Raw genomic sequence first — 12,658 nt, 5'->3', positions numbered from 1 at the left:
AAAGTCATCCTTAGGTCGCTGGTTCAATTCCGGCTCGAAGGAGCTCGCGTGCTTTTGCAGTAAGCGGGTGGTAAGCAGCATTTCGCTCAAAGCTCCTCTCTTCACTTTATAGTGCATCATGTTGCCACGAAGGCACAAGACACCTCTTTTTCTTGTCTCGAACTTTAATGCTCTCTGCGTCCACCAGCACACAGCTGTTTTGCTTGAGCATTTGTGTCTGCTCACCAGCAGGGAGTGCCATTGAGCAGCAACACTTTGAAACACTCAGCACTCACTTTCAGGCAAAAGAAGTCGTCTATCAGTCAGACAGCGCTCTCGGCTGCTCCCTCACGCTCGGGACGGCCGCCACTTTCCGCTCACCTCGCTTCCCTGCCGCAGTCTCGGGGTCTTCTCGGCTTCTTTCATCGTTGCTGTGGCTTCACGTCCTACTGCTGCTCGGCAACGCCGATTGGAGCAAAGTATTTAATGAAGTCAAGGAGTGGGCCAATCCTCAAGCAGGATTTCTCTGCCGGTCGCGGAGCTGCGTGGCGGCGAGTGCGAAGAGGCTACTGAGGAGCAAACTAAAGCATCATGCACAAAGCGACCGGGGAATTAGCTCAAATGGTAGAGCGCTCGCTTAGTATGTGAGAGGTAGCGGGATCGATGCCCGCATTCTCCACTTTCCTTTTGGCTTAGAGCAATTATTCAGAACGAAATGGGCTCTCGCGTCACTGAACCCCTGTCAGACGGGAAAAACGGACAGCAAATCTTTTTCTGCCATGTCGTCAGCAAGATTTCTTGCTTTTCACATCCAGCAAAGGTGAGAGAAGCCCAAAAAACGACTTTGCCAGCACTGACGCCTTCTCCGAAGATTCAACTCAGGATCTTCGCATTAGGAGACTGACGTGCTGCCTGCTGCGCTGAGAAGGCACTTGCCATGCAAGCGGCCAGGCAGCGCTGCCATGTGGGGCATCTTGCAAGGTGTTTACATTTATAACGCGCTGTTTGCAACAAACTCCGAGCCAGATAGGAGTCAAACCTACAATCTTCTGATTTGTAGTCAGACGCGTTATCCAGGCTGTGGAGAGTAGCTGGCAGCTCACAGTCCCACCAACGCTGCGGCACGAGCAGGTACCGATGACGCGCACGTGACTCCGCCAGGCCAGAAGCGTCAAAATGCGCACGGCAAACTATCGGCAAACAAAAGCACCTTTGCCGCTTCCCTTCGATAGCTCAGCTGGTAGAGCGGAGGACTGTAGTGGAATACAAAGCAAAGTCATCCTTCGGTCGCTGGTTCAATTCCGGCTCGAAGGAGCTCGCGTGCTTTTGCAGTAAGCGGGTGGTAAGCAGCATTTCGCTCAAAGCTCCTCTCTTCACTTTATAGTGCATCATGTTGCCACGAAGGCACAAGACACCTCTTTTTCTTGTCTCGAACTTTAATGCTCTCTGCGTCCACCAGCACACAGCTGTTTTGCTTGAGCATTTGTGTCTGCTCACCAGCAGGGAGTGCCATTGAGCAGCAACACTTTGAAACACTCAGCACTCACTTTCAGGCAAAAGAAGTCGTCTATCAGTCAGACAGCACTCTCGGCTGCTCCCTCACGCTCGGGACGGCCGCCACTTTCCGCTCACCTCGCTTCCCTGCCGCAGTCTCGGGGTCTTCTCGGCTTCTTTCATCGTTGCTGTGGCTTCACGTCCTACTGCTGCTCGGCAACGCCGATTGGAGCAAAGTATTTAATGAAGTCAAGGAGTGGGCCAATCCTCAAGCAGGATTTCTCTGCCGGTCGCGGAGCTGCTTGGCGGCGAGTGCGAAGAGGCTACTGAGGAGCAAACTAAAGCACCATGCACAAAGCGACCGGGGAATTAGCTCAAATGGTAGAGCGCTCGCTTAGCATGTGAGAGGTAGCGGGATCGATGCCCGCATTCTCCACTTTCCTTTTGGCTTAGAGCAATTATTCAGAACGAAATGGGCTCTCGCGTCCCTGAACCCCTGTCAGACGGGAAAAACGGACAGCAAATCTTTTTCTGCCATGTCGTCAGCAAGATTTCTTGCTTTTCACATCCAGCAAAGGTGAGAGAAGCCCAAAAAACGACTTTGCCAGCAGTGACGCCTTCTCCGAAGATTCAACTCAGGATCTTCGCATTAGGAGACTGACGTGCTGCCTGCTGCGCTGAGAAGGCACTTGCCATGCAAGCGGCCAGGCAGCGCTGCCATGTGGGGCATCTTGCAAGGTGTTTACATTTATAACGCGCTGTTTGCAAAAAACTCCGAGCCAGATAGGAGTCAAACCTACAATCTTCTGATTTGTAGTCAGACGCGTTATCCAGGCTGTGGAGAGTAGCTGGCAGCTCACAGTCCCACCAACGCTGCGGCACGAGCAGGTACCGATGACGCGCACGTGACTCCGCCAGGCCAGAAGCGTCAAAATGCACACGGCAAACTATCGGCAAACAAAAGCACCTTTGCCGCTTCCCTTCGATAGCTCAGCTGGTAGAGCGGAGGACTGTAGTGGAATACAAAGCAAAGTCATCCTTAGGTCGCTGGTTCAATTCCGGCTCGAAGGAGCTCGCGTGCTTTTGCAGTAAGCGGGTGGTAAGCAGCATTTCGCTCAAAGCTCCTCTCTTCACTTTATAGTGCATCATGTTGCCACGAAGGCACAAGACAACTCTTTTTCTTGTCTCGAACTTTAATGCTCTCTGCGTCCACCAGCACACAGCTGTTTTGCTTGAGCATTTGTGTCTGCTCACCAGCAGGGAGTGCCATTGAGCAGCAACACTTTGAAACACTCAGCACTCACTTTCAGGCAAAAGAAGTCGTCTATCAGTCAGACAGCGCTCTCGGCTGCTCCCTCACGCTCGGGACGGCCGCCACTTTCCGCTCACCTCGCTTCCCTGCCGCAGTCTCGGGATTTACTCGGCTTCTTTCATCGCTGCTGTGGCTTCACGTCCTACTGCTGCTCGGCAACGCCGATTGGAGCAAAGTATTTAATGAAGTCAAGGAGTGGGCCGATCCTCAAGCAGGATTTCTCTGCCGGTCGCGGAGCAGCGTGGCGGCGAGTGCGAAGAGGCTACTGAGGAGCAAACTAAAGCACCGTGCACAAAGCGACGGGGGAATTAGCTCAAATGGTAGAGCGCTCGCTTAGCATGTGAGAGGTAGCGGGATCGATGCCCGCATTCTCCACTTTCCTTTTGGCTTAGAGCAATTATTCAGAACGAAATGGGCTCTCGCGTCACTGAACCCCTGTCAGACGGGAAAAACGGACAGCAAATCTTTTTCTGCCATGTCGTCAGCAAGATTTCTTGTTTTTCACATCCAGCAAAGGTGAGAGAAGCCCAAAAAACGACTTTGCCAGCACTGACGCCTTCTCCGAAGATTCAACTCAGGATCTTCGCATTAGGAGACTGACGTGCTGCCTGCTGCGCTGAGAAGGCACTTGCCATGCAAGCGGCCAGGCAGCGCTGCCATGAAGGGCATCTTGCAAGGTGTTTACATTTATAACGCGCTATTTGCAAAAAACTCCGAGCCAGATAGGAGTCAAACCTACAATCTTCTGATTTGTAGTCAGACGCGTTATCCAGGCTGTGGAGAGTAGCTGGCAGCTCACAGTCCCACCAACGCTGCGGCACGAGCAGGCACCGATGACGCGCACGTGACTCCGCCAGGCCAGAAGCGTCAAAATGCGCACGGCAAACTATCGGCAAACAAAAGCACCTTTGCCGCTTCCCTTCGATAGCTCAGCTGGTGGAGCGGAGGACTGTAGTGGAATACAAAACAAAGTCATCCTTAGGTCGCTGGTTCAATTCCGGCTCGAAGGAGCTCGCGTGCTTTTGCAGTAAGCGGGTGGTAAGCAGCATTTCGCTCAAAGCTCCTCTCTTCACTTTATAGTGCATCATGTTGCCACGAAGGCACAAGACACCTCTTTTTCTTGTCTCGAACTTTAATGCTCTCTGCGTCCACCAGCACACAGCTGTTTTGCTTGAGCATTTGTGTCTGCTCACCAGCAGGGAGTGCCATTGAGCAGCAACACTTTGAAACACTCAGCACTCACTTTCAGGCAAAAGAAGTCGTCTATCAGTCAGACAGCGCTCTCGGCTGCTCCCTCACGCTCGGGACGGCCGCCACTTTCCGCTCACCTCGCTTCCCTGCCGCAGTCTCGGGGTCTTCTCGGCTTCTTTCATCGTTGCTGTGGCTTCACGTCCTACTGCTGCTCGGCAACGCCGATTGGAGCAAAGTATTTAATGAAGTCAAGGAGTGGGCCAATCCTCAAGCAGGATTTCTCTGCCGGTCGCGGAGCTGCGTGGCGGCGAGTGCGAAGAGGCTACTGAGGAGCAAACTAAAGCACCGTGCACAAAGCGACCGGGGAATTAGCTCAAATGGTAGAGCGCTCGCTTAGTATGTGAGAGGTAGCGGGATCGATGCCCGCATTCTCCACTTTCCTTTTGGCTTAGAGCAATTATTCAGAACGAAATGGGCTCTCGCGTCACTGAACCCCTGTCAGACGGGAAAAACGGACAGCAAATCTTTTTCTGCCATGTCGTCAGCAAGATTTCTTGCTTTTCACATCCAGCAAAGGTGAGAGAAGCCCAAAAAACGACTTTGCCAGCACTGACGCCTTCTCCGAAGATTCAACTCAGGATCTTCGCATTAGGAGACTGACGTGCTGCCTGCTGCGCTGAGAAGGCACTTGCCATGCAAGCGGCCAGGCAGCGCTGCCATGTGGGGCATCTTGCAAGGTGTTTACATTTATAACGCGCTGTTTGCAACAAACTCCGAGCCAGATAGGAGTCAAACCTACAATCTTCTGATTTGTAGTCAGACGCGTTATCCAGGCTGTGGAGAGTAGCTGGCAGCTCACAGTCCCACCAACGCTGCGGCACGAGCAGGTACCGATGACGCGCACGTGACTCCGCCAGGCCAGAAGCGTCAAAATGCGCACGGCAAACTATCGGCAAACAAAAGCACCTTTGCCGCTTCCCTTCGATAGCTCAGCTGGTAGAGCGGAGGACTGTAGTGGAATACAAAGCAAAGTCATCCTTAGGTCGCTGGTTCAATTCCGGCTCGAAGGAGCTCGCGTGCTTTTGCAGTAAGCGGGTGGTAAGCAGCATTTCGCTCAAAGCTCCTCTCTTCACTTTATAGTGCATCATGTTGCCACGAAGGCACAAGACACCTCTTTTTCTTGTCTCGAACTTTAATGCTCTCTGCGTCCACCAGCACACAGCTGTTTTGCTTGAGCATTTGTGTCTGCTCACCAGCAGGGAGTGCCATTGAGCAGCAACACTTTGAAACACTCAGCACTCACTTTCAGGCAAAAGAAGTCGTCTATCAGTCAGACAGCGCTCTCGGCTGCTCCCTCACGCTCGGGACGGCCGCCACTTTCCGCTCACCTCGCTTCCCTGCCGCAGTCTCGGGGTCTTCTCGGCTTCTTTCATCGTTGCTGTGGCTTCACGTCCTACTGCTGCTCGGCAACGCCGATTGGAGCAAAGTATTTAATGAAGTCAAGGAGTGGGCCAATCCTCAAGCAGGATTTCTCTGCCGGTCGCGGAGCTGCGTGGCGGCGAGTGCGAAGAGGCTACTGAGGAGCAAACTAAAGCACCGTGCACAAAGCGACCGGGGAATTAGCTCAAATGGTAGAGCGCTCGCTTAGCATGTGAGAGGTAGAGCGCTCGCTTAGCATGTGAGAGGTAGCGGGATCGATGCCCGCATTCTCCACTTTCCTTTTGGCTTAGAGCAATTATTCAGAACGAAATGGGCTCTCGCGTCACTGAACCCCTGTCAGACGGGAAAAACGGACAGCAAATCTTTTTCTGCCATGTCGTCAGCAAGATTTCTTGCTTTTCACATCCAGCAAAGGTGAGAGAAGCCCAAAAAACGACTTTGCCAGCACTGACGCCTTCTCCGAAGATTCAACTCAGGATCTTCGCATTAGGAGACTGACGTGCTGCCTGCTGCGCTGAGAAGGCACTTGCCATGCAAGCGGCCAGGCAGCGCTGCCATGTGGGGCATCTTGCAAGGTGTTTACATTTATAACGCGCTGTTTGCAAAAAACTCCGAGCCAGATAGGAGTCAAACCTACAATCTTCTGATTTGTAGTCAGACGCGTTATCCAGGCTGTGGAGAGTAGCTGGCAGCTCACAGTCCCACCAACGCTGCGGCACGAGCAGGTACCGATGATGCGCACGTGACTCCGCCAGGCCAGAAGCGTCAAAATGCGCACGGCAAACTATCGGCAAACAAAAGCACCTTTGCCACTTCCCTTCGATAGCTCAGCTGGTAGAGCGGAGGACTGTAGTGGAATACAAAGCAAAGTCATCTTTCGGTCGCTGGTTCAATTCCGGCTCGAAGGAGCTCGCGTGCTTTTGCAGTAAGCGAGTGGTAAGCAGCATTTCGCTCAAAGCTCCTCTCTTCACTTTATAGTGCATCATGTTGCCACGAAGGCACAAGACACCTCTTTTTCTTGTCTCGAAATTTAATGCTCTCTGCGTCCACCAGCACACAGCTGTTTTGCTTGAGCATTTGTGTCTGCTCACCAGCAGGGAATGCCATTGAGCAGCAACACTTTGAAACAGTCAGCACTCACTTTCAGGCAAAAGAAGTCGTCTATCAGTCAGACAGCGCTCTCGGCTGCTCCCTCACGCTCGGGACGGCCGCCACTTTCCGCTCACCTCGCTTCCCTGCCGCAGTCTCGGGATCTACTCGGCTTCTTTCATCGCTGCTGTGGCTTCACGTCCTACTGCTGCTCGGCAACGCCGATTGGAGCAAAGTATTTAATGAAGTCAAGGAGTGGGCCGATCCTCAAGCAGGATTTCTCTGCCGGTCGCGGAGCAGCGTGGCGGCGAGTGCGAAGAGGCGACTGAGGAGCAAACTAAAGCACCATGCACAAAGCGACCGGGGAATTAGCTCAAATGGTAGAGCGCTCGCTTAGCATGTGAGAGGTAGCGGGATCGATGCCCGCATTCTCCACTTTCCTTTTGGCTTAGAGCAATTATTCAGAACGAAATGGGCTCTCGCGTCACTGAACCCCTGTCAGACGGGAAAAATGGACAGCAAATCTTTTTCTGCCATGTCGTCAGCAAGATTTCTTGCTTTTCACATCCAGCAAAGGTGAGAGAAGCCCAAAAAACGACTTTGCCAGCACTGACGCCTTCTCCGAAGATTCAACTCAGGATCTTCGCATTAGGAGACTGACGTGCTGCCTGCTGCGCTGAGAAGGCACTTGCCATGCAAGCGGCCAGGCAGCGCTGCCATGTGGGGCATCTTGCAAGGCGTTTACATTTATAACGCGCTGTTTGCAAAAAACTCCGAGCCAGATAGGAGTCAAACCTACAATCTTCTGATTTGTAGTCAGACGCGTTATCCAGGCTGTGGAGAGTAGCTGGCAGCTCACAGTCCCACCAACGCTGCGGCACGAGCAGGTACCGATGACGCGCACGTGACTCCGCCAGGCCAGAAGCGTCAAAATGCGCACGGCAAACTATCGGCAAACAAAAGCACCTTTGCCGCTTCCCTTCGATAGCTCAGCTGGTAGAGCGGAGGACTGTAGTGGAATACAAAGCAAAGTCATCCTTAGGTCGCTGGTTCAATTCCGGCTCGAAGGAGCTCGCGTGCTTTTGCAGTAAGCGGGTGGTAAGCAGCATTTCGCTCAAATCTCCTCTCTTCACTTTATAGTGCATCATGTTGCCACGAAGGCACAAGACAACTCTTTTTCTTGTCTCGAACTTTAATGCTCTCTGCGTCCACCAGCACACAGCTGTTTTGCTTGAGCATTTGTGTCTGCTCACCAGCAGGGAGTGCCATTGAGCAGCAACACTTTGAAACACTCAGCACTCACTTTCAGGCAAAAGAAGTCGTCTATCAGTCAGACAGCGCTCTCGGCTGCTCCCTCACGCTCGGGACGGCCGCCACTTTCCGCTCACCTCGCTTCCCTGCCGCAGTCTCGGGGTCTTCTCGGCTTCTTTCATCGTTGCTGTGGCTTCACGTCCTACTGCTGCTCGGCAACGCCGATTGGAGCAAAGTATTTAATGAAGTCAAGGAGTGGGCCAATCCTCAAGCAGGATTTCTCTGCCGGTCGCGGAGCTGCGTGGCGGCGAGTGCGAAGAGGCTACTGAGGAGCAAACTAAAGCACCATGCACAAAGCGACCGGGGAATTAGCTCAAATGGTAGAGCGCTCGCTTAGCATGTGAGAGGTAGCGGGATCGATGCCCGCATTCTCCACTTTCCTTTTGGCTTAGAGCAATTATTCAGAACGAAATGGGCTCTCGCGTCACTGAACCCCTGTCAGACGGGAAAAATGGACAGCAAATCTTTTTCTGCCATGTCGTCAGCAAGATTTCTTGCTTTTCACATCCAGCAAAGGTGAGAGAAGCCCAAAAAACGACTTTGCCAGCACTGACGCCTTCTCCGAAGATTCAACTCAGGATCTTCGCATTAGGAGACTGACGTGCTGCCTGCTGCGCTGAGAAGGCACTTGCCATGCAAGCGGCCAGGCAGCGCTGCCATGTAGGGCATCTTGCAAGGTGTTTACATTTATAACGCGCTGTTTGCAAAAAACTCCGAGCCAGATAGGAGTCAAACCTACAATCTTCTGATTTGTAGTCAGACGCGTTATCCAGGCTGTGGAGAGTAGCTGGCAGCTCACAGTCCCACCAACGCTGCGGCACGAGCAGGTACCGATGACGCGCACGTGACTCCGCCAGGCCAGAAGCGTCAAAATGCGCACGGCAAACTATCGGCAAACAAAAACACCTTTGCCGCTTCCCTTCGATAGCTCAGCTGGTGGAGCGGAGGAATGTAGTGTAATACAAAACAAAGTCATCCTTAGGTCGCTGGTTCAATTCCGGCTCGAAGGAGCTCGTGTGCTTTTGCAGTAAGCGGGTGGTAAGCAGCATTTCGCTCAAAGCTCCTCTCTTCACTTTATAGTGCATCATGTTGCCACGAAGGCACAAGACACCTCTTTTTCTTGTCTCGAACTTTAATGCTCTCTGCGTCCACCAGCACACAGCTGTTTTGCTTGAGCATTTGTGTCTGCTCACCAGCAGGGAGTGCCATTGAGCAGCAACACTTTGAAACACTCAGCACTCACTTTCAGGCAAAAGAAGTCGTCTATCAGTCAGACAGCGCTCTCGGCTGCTCCCTCACGCTCGGGACGGCCGCCACTTTCCGCTCACCTCGCTTCCCTGCCGCAGTCTCGGGGTCTTCTCGGCTTCTTTCATCGTTGCTGTGGCTTCACGTCCTACTGCTGCTCGGCAACGCCGATTGGAGCAAAGTATTTAATGAAGTCAAGGAGTGGGCCAATCCTCAAGCAGGATTTCTCTGCCGGTCGCGGAGCTGCGTGGCGGCGAGTGCGAAGAGGCTACTGAGGAGCAAACTAAAGCACCATGCATAAAGCGACCGGGGAATTAGCTCAAATGGTAGAGCGCTCGCTTAGCATGTGAGAGGTAGCGGGATCGATGCCCGCATTCTCCACTTTCCTTTTGGCTTAGAGCAATTATTCAGAACGAAATGGGCTCTCGCGTCACTGAACCCCTGTCAGACGGGAAAAACGGACAGCAAATCTTTTTCTCCCATGTCGTCAGCAAGATTTCTTGCTTTTCACATCCAGCAAAGGTGAGAGAAGCCCAAAAAACGACTTTGCCAGCACTGACGCCTTCTCCGAAGATTCAACTCAGGATCTTCGCATTAGGAGACTGACGTGCTGCCTGCTGCGCTGAGAAGGCACTTGCCATGCAAGCGGCCAGGCAGCGCTGCCATGTGGGGCATCTTGCAAGGTGTTTACATTTATAACGCGCTGTTTGCAAAAAACTCCGAGCCAGATAGGAGTCAAACCTACAATCTTCTGATTTGTAGTCAGACGCGTTATCCAGGCTGTGGAGAGTAGCTGGCAGCTCACAGTCCCACCAACGCTGCGGCACGAGCAGGTACCGATGACGCGCACGTGACTCCGCCAGGCCAGAAGCGTCAAAATGCGCACGGCAAACTATCGGCAAACAAAAGCACCTTCGCCGCTTCCCTTCGATAGCTCAGCTGGTAGAGCGGAGGACTGTAGTGGAATACAAAGCAAAGTCATCCTTAGGTCGCTGGTTCAATTCCGGCTCGAAGGAGCTCGCGTGCTTTTGCAGTAAGCGGGTGGTAAGCAGCATTTCGCTCAAAGCTCCTCTCTTCACTTTATAGTGCATCATGTTGCCACGAAGGCACAAGACAACTCTTTTTCTTGTCTCGAACTTTAATGCTCTCTGCGTCCACCAGCACACAGCTGTTTTGCTTGAGCATTTGTGTCTGCTCACCAGCAGGGAGTGCCATTGAGCAGCAACACTTTGAAACACTCAGCACTCACTTTCAGGCAAAAGAAGTCGTCTATCAGTCAGACAGCGCTCTCGGCTGCTCCCTCACGCTCGGGACGGCCGCCACTTTCCGCTCACCTCGCTTCCCTGCCGCAGTCTCGGGGTCTTCTCGGCTTCTTTCATCGTTGCTGTGGCTTCACGTCCTACTGCTGCTCGGCAACGCCGATTGGAGCAAAGTATTTAATGAAGTCAAGGAGTGGGCCAATCCTCAAGCAGGATTTCTCTGCCGGTCGCGGAGCTGCGTGGCGGCGAGTGCGAAGAGGCTACTGAGGAGCAAACTAAAGCACCATGCACAAAGCGACCGGGGAATTAGCTCAAATGGTAGAGCGCTCGCTTAGCATGTGAGAGGTAGCGGGATCGATGCCCGCATTCTCCACTTTCCTTTTGGCTTAGAGCAATTATTCAGAACGAAATGGGCTCTCGCGTCACTGAACCCCTGTCAGACGGGAAAAACGGACAGCAAATCTTTTTCTCCCATGTCGTCAGCAAGATTTCTTGCTTTTCACATCCAGCAAAGGTGAGAGAAGCCCAAAAAACGACTTTGCCAGCACTGACGCCTTCTCCGAAGATTCAACTCAGGATCTTCGCATTAGGAGACTGACGTGCTGCCTGCTGCGCTGAGAAGGCACTTGCCATGCAAGCGGCCAGGCAGCGCTGCCATGTGGGGCATCTTGCAAGGTGTTTACATTTATAACGCGCTGTTTGCAAAAAACTCCGAGCCAGATAGGAGTCAAACCTACAATCTTCTGATTTGTAGTCAGACGCGTTATCCAGGCTGTGGAGAGTAGCTGGCAGCTCACAGTCCCACCAACGCTGCGGCACGAGCAGGTACCGATGACGCGCACGTGACTCCGCCAGGCCAGAAGCGTCAAAATGCGCACGGCAAACTATCGGCAAACAAAAGCACCTTTGCCGCTTCCCTTCGATAGCTCAGCTGGTAGAGCGGAGGACTGTAGTGGAATACAAAGTCAAAGTCATCCTTAGGTCGCTGGTTCAATTCCGGCTCGAAGGAGCTCTCGTGCTTTTGCAGTAAGCGGGTGGTAAGCAGCATTTCGCTCAAAGCTCCTCTCTTCACTTTATAGTGCATCATGTTGCCACGAAGGCACAAGACACCTCTTTTTCTTGTCTCGAACTTTAATGCTCTCTGCGTCCACCAGCACACAGCTGTTTTGCTTGAGCATTTGTGTCTGCTCACCAGCAGGGAATGCCATTGAGCAGCAACACTTTGAAACACTCAGCACTCACTTTCAGGCAAAAGAAGTCGTCTATCAGTCAGACAGCGCTCTCGGCTGCTCCCTCACGCTCGGGACGGCCGCCACTTTCCGCTCACCTCGCTTCCCTGCCGCAGTCTCGGGATCTACTCGGCTTCTTTCATCGCTGCTGTGGCTTCACGTCCTACTGCTGCTCGGCAACGCCGATTGGAGCAAAGTATTTAATGAAGTCAAGGAGTGGGCCGATCCTCAAGCAGGATTTCTCTGCCGGTCGCGGAGCAGCGTGGCGGCGAGTGCGAAGAGGCGACTGAGGAGCAAACTAAAGCACCATGCACAAAGCGACCGGGGAATTAGCTCAAATGGTAGAGCGCTCGCTTAGCATGTGAGAGGTAGCGGGATCGATGCCCGCATTCTCCACTTTCCTTTTGGCTTAGAGCAATTATTCAGAACGAAATGGGCTCTCGCGTCACTGAACCCCTGTCAGACGGGAAAAATGGACAGCAAATCTTTTTCTGCCATGTCGTCAGCAAGATTTCTTGCTTTTCACATCCAGCAAAGGTGAGAGAAGCCCAAAAAACGACTTTGCCAGCACTGACGCCTTCTCCGAAGATTCAACTCAGGATCTTCGCATTAGGAGACTGACGTGCTGCCTGCTGCGCTGAGAAGGCACTTGCCATGCAAGCGGCCAGGCAGCGCTGCCATGTAGGGCATCTTGCAAGGTGTTTACATTTATAACGCGCTGTTTGCAAAAAACTCCGAGCCAGATAGGAGTCAAACCTACAATCTTCTGATTTGTAGTCAGACGCGTTATCCAGGCTGTGGAGAGTAGCTGGCAGCTCACAGTCCCACCAACGCTGCGGCACGAGCAGGTACCGATGACGCGCACGTGACTCCGCCAGGCCAGAAGCGTCAAAATGCGCACGGCAAACTATCGGCAAACAAAAACACCTTTGCCGCTTCCCTTCGATAGCTCAGCTGGTGGAGCGGAGGAATGTAGTGTAATACAAAACAAAGTCATCCTTAGGTAGCTGGTTCAATTCCGGCTCGAAGGAGCTCGTGTGCTTTTGCAGTAAGCGGGTGGTAAGCAGCATTTCGCTCAAAGCTCCTCTCTTCACTTTATAGTGCATCAT

General features: G+C 52.8%; 5 non-coding genes across 5 annotated transcripts; all 5 read left to right on the top strand.

Annotated features, from left to right (window-relative positions):
- Window positions 1-2,452: 2,452 nt before the first annotated feature.
- Window positions 2,453-2,544, top strand: trnay-gua (transfer RNA tyrosine (anticodon GUA)). The gene is given in 2 exon segments: window positions 2,453-2,489; window positions 2,509-2,544. It is a non-coding gene; the product is annotated as a tRNA-Tyr (tRNA).
- A 2,410-nt stretch (window positions 2,545-4,954) lies between these two features.
- trnay-gua (transfer RNA tyrosine (anticodon GUA)) lies at window positions 4,955-5,046 on the top strand. Its single transcript is given in 2 exon segments — window positions 4,955-4,991; window positions 5,011-5,046. It is a non-coding gene; the product is annotated as a tRNA-Tyr (tRNA).
- Window positions 5,047-7,483: 2,437 nt separating this feature from the next.
- On the top strand, window positions 7,484-7,575 carry trnay-gua (transfer RNA tyrosine (anticodon GUA)). Its single transcript is given in 2 exon segments — window positions 7,484-7,520; window positions 7,540-7,575. It is a non-coding gene; the product is annotated as a tRNA-Tyr (tRNA).
- A 2,410-nt stretch (window positions 7,576-9,985) lies between these two features.
- Window positions 9,986-10,077, top strand: trnay-gua (transfer RNA tyrosine (anticodon GUA)). The gene is given in 2 exon segments: window positions 9,986-10,022; window positions 10,042-10,077. It is a non-coding gene; the product is annotated as a tRNA-Tyr (tRNA).
- A 1,159-nt stretch (window positions 10,078-11,236) lies between these two features.
- On the top strand, window positions 11,237-11,329 carry trnay-gua (transfer RNA tyrosine (anticodon GUA)). The gene is made up of 2 exons: window positions 11,237-11,273; window positions 11,294-11,329. It is a non-coding gene; the product is annotated as a tRNA-Tyr (tRNA).
- The last annotated feature ends 1,329 nt before the right edge of the window (window positions 11,330-12,658 follow it).

Source organism: Somniosus microcephalus, unplaced genomic scaffold (genome assembly GCF_052327205.1).
Source record: "Somniosus microcephalus isolate GS21.2 unplaced genomic scaffold, FLI_Smic_1.0 scaffold63, whole genome shotgun sequence".
NCBI classification, from domain to species: domain Eukaryota; kingdom Metazoa; phylum Chordata; class Chondrichthyes; order Squaliformes; family Somniosidae; genus Somniosus; species Somniosus microcephalus.
Note: the sequence above shows the minus strand (reverse complement) of the source record. Positions and strands in the feature narration are given on the sequence as shown.